Below are 13,857 nucleotides of genomic sequence, written 5' to 3' on the forward strand. Positions count from 1 at the left end.
GAATTTAGTCAAGCTTTGCAAACAGCCTTGTTACAACTTATTCTTCTAATGTTTCTATGTGTGACCAATATTTGTATCTCCAAGTATATTAATAATACATCATTTTACCATTTTATTAACTTATTCTTATACTTCATTACAACATCATAAATCAATCTTTCCCTTAGGTGTTTTTGTTACATCTTATTGATTAACTTCTCCTCATCAATCAACTAAGTAATAGTACTTGAATTTTATAACCAATTATCATTCCAAAAAATAGTAGGTTTGACATTAATAAAAAAACAATGATTGAAAACACTCTTTATCAACAATGATCTTTTCAATCATATTCCAATAGTGCATAGGAATACTAAATCTAACACTTGTTATTCATGTTTCATGAAAGTAGTTCTGTGATTATTAGTTAGGAGAAAAGAGTAGTATTTAACATATACCTTATTTATATGATGTTATTTATGGAAGAGAGGTTAAATGAAGATGGTATACATATTGATGATGATGTCTACAACCTTGGGCAATAGTATAGACCATATGGATAAAAGATATTCAATATTTACAAAACATCTAAATAGGAGGTGAAGGAATTATTTTGTTTACAAAATAATTTCTTGACCAATTAGGGATGACATCCTAGATGTTTACTCTAAGTTAGAAAAGTATGTTATGGTCTTAGCTAACCTAGGAATAATTTTTGAAAAGCAATGGTATTTAAAAAAAGGATACGTTGCAAGAATATGTGTGTAATTGTATTCTATTAAATGGTATGTGAAGTTTTGTATCTGGTAAAGTGAAGTTTATGAGAAACTAATTTTGTTATCCAAGATTGAGATGAGGTTAGAGAATAGGCAAGAAGGAAGTTATAGCACTAATATTTTGGAAGACTCACTACTTGTTTGGGCAGTGAGCTCTTCTTGTAATTGGAAGTGCATGTTTCGATAGTGAGCTCTTCTTTCATCTACTACACTAGAAATCCTAACAAGGATGGAACCTCCTAATAGGGACTCTCTATACTAAATTTTCTCATTCACTCCTAACAAGGTCCATCCTCTAACAAGGAACATATATCTATCAATACAATATCTAGTGGTTGTCATCCCCACTAGGGTTTACTGGCTTGAATTTTTACCCTCTATGCCTATGGTTTTTTATAGTTAAGAAACCCTAATTTTGTTCTTTAAATTTGTGAAATCATGAATAACCTTGGGTTAAATTCATGAAAAAACCCTACTATTTTAGACTATTTTGACATAACCTTTGAAAAACCGTTGAACCCCTATGTCAACTTTTTAAGGAATGTTGTATTTATCCTAAGGGTGGACTTATGTAATAAATTTTTTACTAAAATCTAGTTAAAAGCCTTTTTTAATTATATTTTACCCATATTTGGCCTAATCAATTTTTGAAATACTCTATGAATAAGCCAAGTCATGAGCCAAGTTTTCATGACCATTGATCTTGCTAAGATCAAGGGTTACTACTTTCTCACTATCTGCAAATGAACAAAAGATAAATATTGCAGGGAAGTGAAAAGTGGATAGGTGGCATTATCTAAAAATATGGGGTTGATGCTTTCCACAAGGTAACTTCTAATTATCTTCCATGGTAGTTGTTAAATGAGCTAGACCAGGTGACATTCTTCTATTCATCAATTCAACTAACGAGGTGTAAAACTAAATGCATGGTTGATTGGCTATTGATCTTGCTCAGATCAACAAATATTGCATTCTTGTACTTTTGAATTGCATGAAGGATATACAATGCGAGCAAGTGAAATGGAGACACATGGTATGGTGGGACTAAGACTATGGGTTGTATGCTATGATGTGCCACACTATAGGGAATATGATAATTATGGACTGCTACTTGTACAAATGTGAATTCTGTCTGATGGATGGGATTAGAATATTGCCAACCATTGATCTTCATCAGATCAACAAAGGGTACTTACTTTCATTAAGAAACTACATGAAGATTAAGAAATGCAAGAATGCGCCATGCAGACACTTGTCCTCAATTATGTCATTATCCCTATCTCATAAGTTTGAAAGGATTTGAATTCTATCCATCATAGATCTTTCCAAGATCAACAACAAGTGCAAGCCCACTTTACAAAGTTTCTTGTAAGATAAAAATTATGGAGATGCGCCAGTTTGACATGTGGAAAAGGTGATGTCAAGAATTCACTTGCCCAAGAGAATGATGTGGGACCTCCTTAAGTGGAGATTTGTCAAAAAGCAGTCACACAGTAGGATTCCATTGGTTAGTACTGCTAACTCAGTTAGATCAATGCAGGATGATTTATGTCTATTGACTTAGTCAAGATCTAGGGTTGCTGCATACCTGCAATTCGAAGAAGCAAGAAATATCAGCAATATACAAAAGCGGATTTGTGACACATGTTCTCAATACTAGTCGACCTAGATGAAAGTGCCAACTTGATAGGATTAGTACACATGGTTAGCTATAACAGGATCAATTGGTGAAATTGTCAAGTGGAATGTTAGTCATCTTGTTTTCATCCTTTGATGATGAGATTTTGAAGATTGACGATGCAAGTTTAAATACAAAAGGTGGGGCCTCTCTATGTATTAATTAGACATGAAAGTTTTGTGTGTGAAATACGAATAGATTTTAACACAAAATATTTTCTTAGTTCCACCTTAAGCGAACAAATGTTTTAAGTATTTTCTAAAGAAGAGGCAATTACTAATAAGATTATATTAATTTTTACATGAGTGTCAAGTAGTTGGCTCAAATATAAATTGTAGAATTATAGAGACGAATGAGAAAAAATTCAAGTAATCATAATATTGTTCCTATATTGTTTCAATCCTGCATGATATAATCAAGAGATGGCTCCAAAGAATTCCTTAAGTCCTAGGTTGTGGATAGTAGAGGGATTGCTTGTTAAGAGTAATTGGGTCCAGAATGTTAATACCTCTCAAGATGGTTTAAATTGGTTTAAAGAGAGGAATTTGTTTGTCCCATATAGTAGTATATGGAATTTTTCTTGAGGAAAACTAGTAGTCCCAAGTGTTTTCATAGAGTATAATCTCCTTGAGACTGTGGTAAAAAGCCATGGTCAAGCCACTAAGGAAGTAAGAAGAATAAGGAGTGAACTTGGCAAAATTAAAACCCTATCAGCAATAACATCATTCTTTAAGGAATTTTTCAAGAAAATATACTTCAATGCAAAGGTAGTAGAAATAAATAGGACCATGTGCAAAGTTTTAGAGAAGAGGGTGAAGAAGATTTTATACCCATGACTTTCATGTGTATAATTACTCAAATCTTCCCTTTTGGCGTAGATATAATCCTTTATTTTGCTTCTTACTTAGCTGGAGGAAAAAATCTCATTTTGTTATATTTGACAACCACATTGCCTCCAAGATCAGGTGCTTCATATTAAGTGATAATCCCATGATCCTAGGATGCTTATATAACTAAGGAAGAAGGAAAGGTAAAAGTGATTCTCATAGTACAAAGTAGATGATGAAACCCATAGGTTGAGGTTAGTTTGTAATCATCAGAACATATTTTATCTTTGAAAGGCATAACAAGTGCATACACAAAGGAATCAAAATAGTAGTTAGTTAGAGGCTTGTCAGCATAAAGAGATGTAATAGAAAGGGGCCCTCAAAAGGATTTTTGATCTACAAGTCTTTCTATTATTTGCAATTTATCTTTCATGATAGGTGTTAATAAATATATCACATTTTCCCTTTGCTTGTTACAACTCATGTTATATAAGTGAGTTTTGAAGGCAATGTGATGGTCCGATTTCTAATGTTTTAGTCATATATTTTATTTATTTTCTTTTAGAAATTTCAGCATTTTTTTTATGTATCTTCTCTGTAAGTTTATAAGATTACATTAATATAGATTGATCTTTGTGTCTCTATCTAAGGTTACTCTAAGTTAACTACAAATGTATACAATTTTCAAAGAAAATGAATACAAATTAGAAACTATCCCCATATTAGTCCTTTCTGAATTTTGTCTCCTCTTCATTACTTGGTTATCTTGATATTGTATGAGTAAAGCTTATGCAATTGAATGCAATCCATTCAGGTTGTATGTTATTTCTTCACTGCTATTAATTTAATGAATTAAGTAAAAGCTCTAATGAATTTGATGAGGTTGTTGTAGTAGTAAGAAGGATATGCTGAATCATGAATTTCAATAAGAATCGCTGATAATATTTGTTGTAAGGCAACAAATTAGATCCATGGAATTGTAGTAGACTCTAAACTCCAATGGATTAGGCACTAGTCAAATAAATTTAGTTGGAAGATAGATAGATCATAAATGAGCATCAAATGTCAAATTACAATCAATTGCACTTTTATTTCCTAAAGATCTCAAAGTTGGTCAATACTTGTTTGTAAGAAGTATTCTAGTATTTGTTAGCTACTATTATTGAGAATACTTTCAAATCTTTAGAAGAATTCGTGACCAAATCTGCTATATGGGATGTATTTTGTTTAAAATATTTCAGTCGAGTATATTTTTTAGGATGAGAATCAGAATGGAACTAAGATAATTCTTATACAACTGACATCAAATTGAATCATCCCTTAGGTATACCCACCTTGAGTCTACAGAGCCTAAAGAGAAGAAAGCCAACTATGGCTTTGTTGAAGTTGGTTCCAATTGATGTGCATATATAATTGCCAATAGGAAGTAGCTATTCCTTACATCTTATAAGTATTATCAATAAGGTATTGAACCTTTTTTGTCCAATAGTCTTCAAACACCAACAAAATGGTGATTCTGCTGGGGAGTTGTATAGTTAATTAGTGAAAAGCTTTGCAAGTATATTTGTGTTCATGTTGTGTATGTGATTGTCAGATCTGCTCCATACTACTTTTCACAAGGGTGGTTTTTTTTTATTTGACCAAGCTCACAAAGTCTTTACCAGAAGGGAAACCTTATAGCACACATGCATATTGACATATACAAATTTTTCATGTGTCTTAACTTACAAACCAAAGTTGTAGTCTTGAGATATTTTTGATTGGTTTTGTTGTGTTTTCATATAGGATATACCATCTTTTTTCCTTTCCTTAAAGCTAGGAGATATTTTGTTGTTACTTTTCCCTAAGAATAGGGTCAGGACTCAGTTAAGGTTTTGAAAGCTAGTGCTGAAATTATAAATAGTGAGTATGGCTGATAGAAGGAAAAAACACACGAGCCTACACAAGAGCTAATTTTGATGTACTCATGTATACTGATTTACCTCATGGTGGTAGGAAGAACTTTAATAAAAAGAAAGTAGACCCAAATCCTACTTGAAAAATAAGAGGTAGTGCATCGATTAATTCTCAATACCAGCCAGTTGCAAGGAGGGAGTCTTCACTCAGCTCTGAATCAGAGAACACAAGACCCTTAGGAGATATTTTTAGTACCCCTATACTAGATGAAAGAACATACTAGGACAAGGATATGTCACCAGTAGGGAATAGATCTTCTAGACCAAATTTGATGGCCAAAATGAATCAAAAATTAAAAAGTCTCAAGAGCTCATTTGAAAATCCTTTAATCTCCAAAGATGTCTCATACATAGAACCTAACTTAATAGATCTGGATGACCTTGTTGATTCAAAAGCTACTTTTGCAGATCCCAAAGAGTTGCAATTAGATATAGGATTTCTAAACAAGTGGGTTTCTAAAGAAGAAGCCAAGCGTATTTCTCTAGAAAAAATAAAAGAGCAAGCTACCTTAGATGCCATTGTTGAAAGAGATAATTTACTTAGAAGAATGGCTTCCTTAAAAGTATATAACATGAAGTTAGTAGAGAGGACTCTAGTCCTCCGTGCTAATGTATTAGGAGATGTGGATACTTTAAGGTCTAAGGTCTTAGAACAAGAAAAATTACTAAGTCAAAAACAAGAACATGTCATCACTCAAGTCCAAGCTTATAAGCCTATTCAAGTCAATCTTGTAGAACCTACTATGAAGATTTCTAATAAAGGCAAAGGCAAAGCTATAGGAGTCCAAATAAATGAACCCCAAGTTTTACCAAGAAAATCCACAAACCCTCCCATGTAAAAATTGGATCTAGATTTGAAAAAGGCTAAGAAAGAGAAGGAAGATCTGGCAAAAGAATTTGAAAAAGTTGAGAATGAAGCCCAACCAATAGAAACTAGGAGGAAAATATAGTTCATAAAATCTAATTCTACCTTGGCTTCATGGCCAAATTTATCACTCCCATCTCCAACTCCTACTCCAGTTTCTACTCCATTAGTTTCAATCCAGGGAACATCTCAGATTGTTCCTACTTTACCATCTAATAACAACACTCAAATTCCTCTAGGCCAACCTCAACAACCTCATAATGTTGTTTTTAATCAAGCTAATGTAGCAAGTACCTCAAATATTTTTGGTTTTCAAAAGAAACCTATCTATAAGGAAAAATATAGGCAAATGTCATTTGTAGGTATTCCTGGTGCCCCAAACCCTATATCTTTCGATTTAAGAGACAAAGTAGTCAAGTTCTCTAGGAATAATGTTGTTACTAGTGAAGAAAATCTAAGGATTTTCATTGATATGATAATTACTATGAAATTTAACATGAGGATGTAGTTATGAAGTTGTTTGTTCATTCTTTGATTGAAGATGCAAGAGATTAGTTTAGGAGATTACTTGATGACAACATTGGTTCATGGAGTGATTTGGAAAGCCTATTCAAGGACCACTATGGAGATGATACTAGTGCTAGGTTTATGTTGAATGATTTTAACAAAATCAAGAAAAACCCTAATGAATCTGCCTTTGATTTCAATGTAAGATTCCAAAAAGGTATGTAAAAATTATTCCAGGTTATGAGGTTAAATGAGGATTTTTGTCTTACAACTTATTTCAATGTTGTTGATAGCAATATGGCTTATGAATTAAGGGATAAGGGTCCTAAAACTTTGAGAGATGCTTATAAGATTGTAGTGAATATTGAAAATAATAGAAAAGAATCTGGCAAGTTTGGTAGGAGAGATTATCCAAAATTGTTTAATTCTAGGACTACCAACATGAGAGATGTTGATAGGACCCCTGTTGGAAAGAAAAATAAAGAGCCAACAATAGGCCAAGTACTGGAGATGTTAAAAAAGATGAACCTAACTACCTTCAATACACATAAGTCAAATTTTTGTAAGAAATCCCCTATGACCAACAATAATTTCAATAGACCACCTAGAATGTAGAACTATCCTTATTCTACTCAATGGAAGGATGGTAAGACAATTAATCAGATCCAAAGTATAAAAGGAAAGAGTACACCAGATCCTTTGTAGAGAAAATTTTTTAACATGAATGATGATGTACCCTTGTGTATTATTTGTCAGTAACCTCATTCTTCAGAATATTGTGTTGTTTCTTAGTCCTTTGACTCAAACCATAGTGCACAAAATGATGAAGAGGAAGAAGAGAAAAACCATGATGATGTGAGTTATAATATGGTGAGTATGTGTAATGAGAATCTAGATTCCAATTTAAAAGAACTAGAGAGTGACCTTGAAGATAAAAAAATCATGTATTAGTTACATAATCAACAAGTATTTTCAAATGATAAAGGGCATGACAAAGATCGGATATGCGTTACATCTTCTAAAGTTGGTCATGTTATTTTAAGAAAGCCTTCTAAAGAATAAATTGAGAGGATCACAATAGAGATGATTTCCCAAGTGCATAGTAATTATAATTTGAGAAATCGAACAATTAATAATGATTTTGGCAAACCTTTTGGTATCTTCATAAAAGATATTACACATAAGATGAAAGATGAAGGTAAGAAGGCTAACATAGAGACAGTTAAGGTTAAAGACATCAAAGTCAAGAAAGGGGAACCCAAGAATAAAGTTCAGTTCCAAACAAATGAAACTCTGAAAGCAATTGTGCAAGAAAAGGGATCAGGGTCTACTACTGCCAAACAAGTGATAGCACCTATTTTTCAAAAGGCTCTTACTCCAGTTATGATTATGAAACCTAATTTATTTGATCCTATTGATATGATGTCCATGTTATCCCAAATTACTATAAAAGTGCCATTATCTAGATTATTTAGAATTGAAGAAGAGCGAAGCCTTGTCATGGTTAGAAGGGATAGTAGATATAGATCACAACACAAAGCAAAATGTCATTCAGCAGATCCCATTGGTGGGAGAAGATAGTGGTATCATGTCTCAAATTTCCCAAATGTTCTTAAATGATTCATGAGTAGCATATATAGAAGACATTGATCCTTTCTTTCTCAGCCTAATTATAAAAGGAAAAACCCTAAAAAATTGCATGATAGATTCAAGAGCTTCTAATACAATCATGCCATTTAAAGTAATGGAAGCCTTAGGGTTAAAGGTAGATACTAAGAAGGGAAAATGTAGAGGTATGGATGCTAGGGAAGTTTGAGATAAAGAAACTATAAATGCTTTGCTATATAGGTTAGCTGCATGCCCTAAGGTAGAGTTGACTATGTCAGTTCTTGTAGTTGGTATTCCACCACATTATGGGATGCTGCTCTCTAGAAAGTGGAGTGTTGCTATGGGAGGTAGCTTACAATGTAATCTAACCTATGCAACTTTTTACATAGGAGATAAGGTTTTTCAGGTAAATAGGAAGCCAAGGGTCAATCATATTTTGGGAGAAGAAATTAATAAGGATACCACTTTCTTTCTAGATACTGGTGTGAATGCATTTATAGCCGAGTTAATTATTCAAGAGGTTGAAAATTTACCTACTATGATTGAGCATGAAGTTTATGTTGGCATTATATTATATTTTTCATTAGTGACACCACTTATTTGATTCTGAATGATTATCAAGTTGATCAATCAGTCTATAGTGTATACCGAGAAATCAGCGGTTACCTTGTAGGTTCATCACTCTAGCAGTTCATGCTGAGCATTCATGAAGCTACCAAGTGAGTGTGCACTCTAGCAATATCTACCAAGCCTACAATGTTCACCGAGATTTATCGTGTCTACCAAGTCATTAGTTTGTGTGATGGAAGCCAATGTTTACTGAGTGATGGAAGTGTAGTGCTTATTGAGTGAAAGCAAGGTAAATGAAGGATTCAATTTTTACCAAGTGATACTATATCTACTGAGTCTCCAATGGTTACCAAGTTCTAAGCTACATTGTGTGATTAGTATGGATCGAGATTCTAATTCTACTGATTCTTCTACTGAGTTCATGACAATGCTGACTAATGTAGTGGATGCCAAGTATCAGAAAGTTACCAAGTTAGCTTGAAGAACCTGAGTTTTGTACTATTTGGCTAACTCGATAATATTTTGTTCACTTGTGTTTTGGCCGACCTTGCATTTGTAATTATTGGAATGGTATATATGTAATGTATTATATCAGTTGCAATGCATGAATATGTTTTTAAGGAATGGACATGTAATGCTTTGAGAAGAATAAAAGTGAATTAGCAGTAGAGCAAAGTATTCAGCAAGGTCTACAAGGAGCAGTAAAGATTCATCAGTCACAAGAGGTGATCTATACTTCAAGGATCTAATCAGCAATCAAGTTGTAAGTAGTTCCACTATTTCATCCTAACATGTGAATCAGTTTTGTAAATCATTTAACAAGGTAGACTTAACAGTCTCTGTATAAATCTCCTAATAGAGTGCATACTTCATTGTATGTTTGTAAATCCTCTAACAAGGTAGATCTAGTAGTCCAAATTGCTCTTAATAGGGAAGATCCTTAGAAGTGATCAATGTAAGCCCTAATAGGCTAACTTCATACTACACTAGCAAAGTTTTGATGGTGTCATCCCTACCCTAGTTTTACTTTCTATTTGGAAGGTTTATAGGTCACCAAAATTCTTTGTTCATGTGTTATAAATGTATATCTTTCTCATGCATACAGTAGATTAGATGAATAAATGATGAATGGATCAAGTATTGAATTGATTTAAAGTTTTTGAGGTTATTGATTCACCCCTCCCCTCTTAGTAACCTAGCTAGTCTTGATTATTTTCAACAATTGGTATCAGAGCATTGTGATTCTCAGGACAAAGTTTGATAGCTTGAGAAAAGATCTAAAGGACAAATGGAGATATTATGACTTGACAAAGAAATTAAAAATGAAAAGCTAGATCTGGAAATGGCCATGGCTCAACTCAAAGAAGTAAAGGAGCATCTTTCCCGATCACTGAAAAGAAGGAAGGAACTTGCAAGACAAATGAATGACCATTAGTATGTTGAAGAAAAGATTGAATACCTTTTACCATCAAGCAACTCAAATGAAGCTAATGAGGCAATCAAGGAACTCCTAGAAAAGAATGGCTCTCTATAGGAAGAAGTAAGAAAACTTAAAAGAGAACAAGAAATCCAATCAATCAGGCTATGCAAAATCTTGGAACAAAGAAACAAATCCAAAAATGAGACAAATGAAAGGATCAATCCAAATCAAAGTCTTATCAATCAACTATCCAATGCAAATGAGGAAATCATGAATCTAAGATCTGAAAATGAAAGCCTAAGGATTGATTTAATCACTGAAAGACAAATTAGTGAAAGATTGGAAAATTACCTAAATGATGAAAAGAAAATCATTGAGAGAATGATGAAGTCTCAAGAAGATATGAATCAATTAAATCAACAAAATGAGCAGAATCTTCATAGACAAAAGGGTAAAGCAGGACTTGGATATAATGAAGAAGGTGAATCTTCGAGAAAAGGTACTCAAACAAATCAAAAATCTACTTGCAATCACTATGGTAAATTAGGTCATACATCAAACAAATGTTGGAGTAATGGAAAAGCAAAATTAATGGAAAATGCTACAATTGCAATTAGCATGGTCACAAAGCTAATGAATGCAAGGAAAAACCAAAATTTGAAGGCAAATGTCACAAATGCAAGAAGCATGGTCACAAGAAATTCCAATGTAGATCAAAGTCATTCAATCCAGGTGAACAACTTCTTAAGGCAATCTTTGGATGGAATTACAATACCTGGTACAAATTTCATTATTGTGGAGAATATGGACACATTGGCAACGACTACTCAAGGCATCACTTGAGAAAAAGAGATACAATAGTAAGATGTTATACATGTACTGAACTTGTTCATATAGCCAAGAATTGCATGAATATAGGAAGAATTGAAGATGAAAAGAAAGCTAAAGCTAATAACATTCAAAAATAGATGAGACAACAATGGATTCCTAAATCTATCGAGAAGAATAGTTCAAATGATGGCCACGTCACTCAAGAAGTGGGAGACTCCACCATTTCCATTTAGATTCACAAAGGAGGATCTAGAACTGTATCATTAAGTTATATATAGAGTAGTTCCAAATAAAGCAAAAGATCCAATCAGCATTTTAGATAAAAAGGGTCACAAGAAATCAGGTCATACTGAGCAAGGTTAGTCACAGACTCAATTGAGCTAGATCGGGAGTAACTAATGTTTTGTTTAATCATTGAGTTGCAAGCTTCTACTAAGCAAGTGAATGAATGACAACCTATCAAGCACTATGTCATCTTATCTACTTTCCTACTAAGCATTAATGACAAAAATTTTGTCAAAAAGGTAGAATTTGATTTCATTCTTCACCACAATTTCAGAGCTAAGATATTTTCAGGTGCACTCAAGAAAATTCCAAGCAATTTTAGGCAATTTTCTAGCGAAGGATTTTCTCAAAAAAAATTTATCTTTTACAAAGCATCAATGGAATCTGGGAGTAGTAGTAGCAAGGAAAAGAAGGGTTTAGAGATGCTTGTAAAGGGTGTAGAATGGAAAGTGCCTAACTTCAAAATTGTTCTGGCCATTACAGAGTCACTTGATCCTAATGGAGCTTAATCCCAAATTCCACCAAACGTACTCATAAATGATATTCGTACACATTTTAAATGTTTTGTTCAAGACATTGGAAACCTAGAAATGGAAAATGCCTTAGGAGGAATGAGTGTTAATGGCTCTTTGAAACTTGAGCATAAGCATCTAGAGATCAAAGGATTAACCCATATCTCACATATGCCAAGAAGTTTCCAGATTAAGTGGATTAGGTACATCCTCAGTCATGTGCACAATGGTCAACTATGGTTAGAGCAGCCAGAATTAATAACCAAAAAGATGATTCATAGGACTACTAGTCTCCCCATGCTAAGTAAAGAAAAAACTACCAAAACCCTAGGTTGGGATCAACTTCAGAAGAAAACCCTAGTTGAATGGGATGGTAGAGGTTTGAAGGTATGCATTTTTTATGATGTTGAATTAAGGTTTGGCATTCATCTAATTGCTTAGAAGATTTGTAGCTTGAGTCATTTGAACAATGTGCCTTGTGAGGCCATGGATTTGGCATTTAAGGTTGTAAAGAAAAATTTGGAATTTGATCTATCAGAATTATTATTAATACAACTGAACAAGAATGTGGATAGCATTAGGACTTCAAAGAACAATCCTTGCAAATTTGGTTCTTTTTTGACAAGTCTTTTCTTCTATGTAAAAAAATGATTTCCATCCAAAGGAACTATTTTGTGGAGAAAAGATATTCCTATTCTATATCGGATAAATGAGTTTGTAGTAGAAATCGGTGTAAACTTTGATAGCATCATGGATAATTATTTTGAAGATTTCAAGGAAAGGATGAATAAAAAGTTTCAAATTCCACCAAAATTGGTTGAAGACTACAAAGATGATGTATCCTTTATGGTTGATTGTGATAAAGTATACATTTAGGCAGCCAAGCCCCGAGTTGCATGGGTGAAACCTCTTCCTTATGAGGTGAATATTGATGAAACTAGGGATATTATTGAAGCACTGGTGAATGAGCTAGTAGATCCAAAGCAACCAATTTTTGGAATGTTTGATGAAGCAAAGGCCAGAATTGAGCTTGAAATCAAACTCCCTCAAGCAATTAATAAAGGCAAGAGAAAGGTTGCCAAGTTAAAAACTGCAATTGGCCCTCTAATGCTTACTAAAGGTAAAGGAGAGGATGAAGAAGAAGAAGAAGAAGGCGAAAAATAAGAATCTAAAAAAGAAGAGGAACTACCAAAGAAGAAAGGAAAGGCGTCTATCACCAAGCCTCAGAAGTAGCCAACTGCAATATTCACTAGGAGAACCAGGAAAGGCAAGCAAGAAACTGTACTTGTCAAACCTCCACTCACATTTGAGGAAAGGCTAAAATAGTTAAGGATTGGAGTAGGTATCAATAATTTTAAAGCTCTCAATTATGAAACTTGGACTCCTATAGAACAAAAGGAGATTGAAGACTTGGTAATGGAAAAGTTAGGAACTTGGAAATTCTCTCCTAATCAATTTGCATCTCAAATTCCAACTGTACTTCTTGACAAAATAAAAGTCAAATGGAAGAACTCGGTACAAACTATCAAAGATATATTTGGAAAAAAACTGAAGGAATTAGTACCTAGTCTGAGAGATGCAAAAGTCAAAAAGGCATTGAAAGATCATGAAGGAAGAATGAATAAGAGATTCAATACTTGTCTTATATTATTAAAAGACATTGAATTAGTTGTCAAAAATTCTACAGATGTTTGGAATGATGCATATCCTCTCAGGTAGCCATCAGATGATCCTATTGAAATTAAGGATGATGATAGTAGTGACAATGATGATTTTGATAACACTCCATCTATCACAGTTACGCCAAGACAGCTGCATGCACTAATGAAGAAAAGAGAGGAAGACAAGGATGAAGAAGATCCAGTAAATATTGTAGTAGAAGTTATTTCATCCCTTCCTCACTCTCCACAAAAGACTGTTACATCTGCTATGGAGATAGCTTTTGCATGTGAGACTGTGAGCACAATTGCCACATCAATAGCTTAATCATCACCTATAACCTCCCAGCTACAAGTATCTTCAATGGAAGTGTCAAGAACTTCAT

Source organism: Cupressus sempervirens, chromosome 8, assembly GCF_028749045.1.
Source record: "Cupressus sempervirens isolate cs-2001-9-10 chromosome 8, ASM2874904v1, whole genome shotgun sequence".
Taxonomy (NCBI): domain Eukaryota; kingdom Viridiplantae; phylum Streptophyta; class Pinopsida; order Cupressales; family Cupressaceae; genus Cupressus; species Cupressus sempervirens.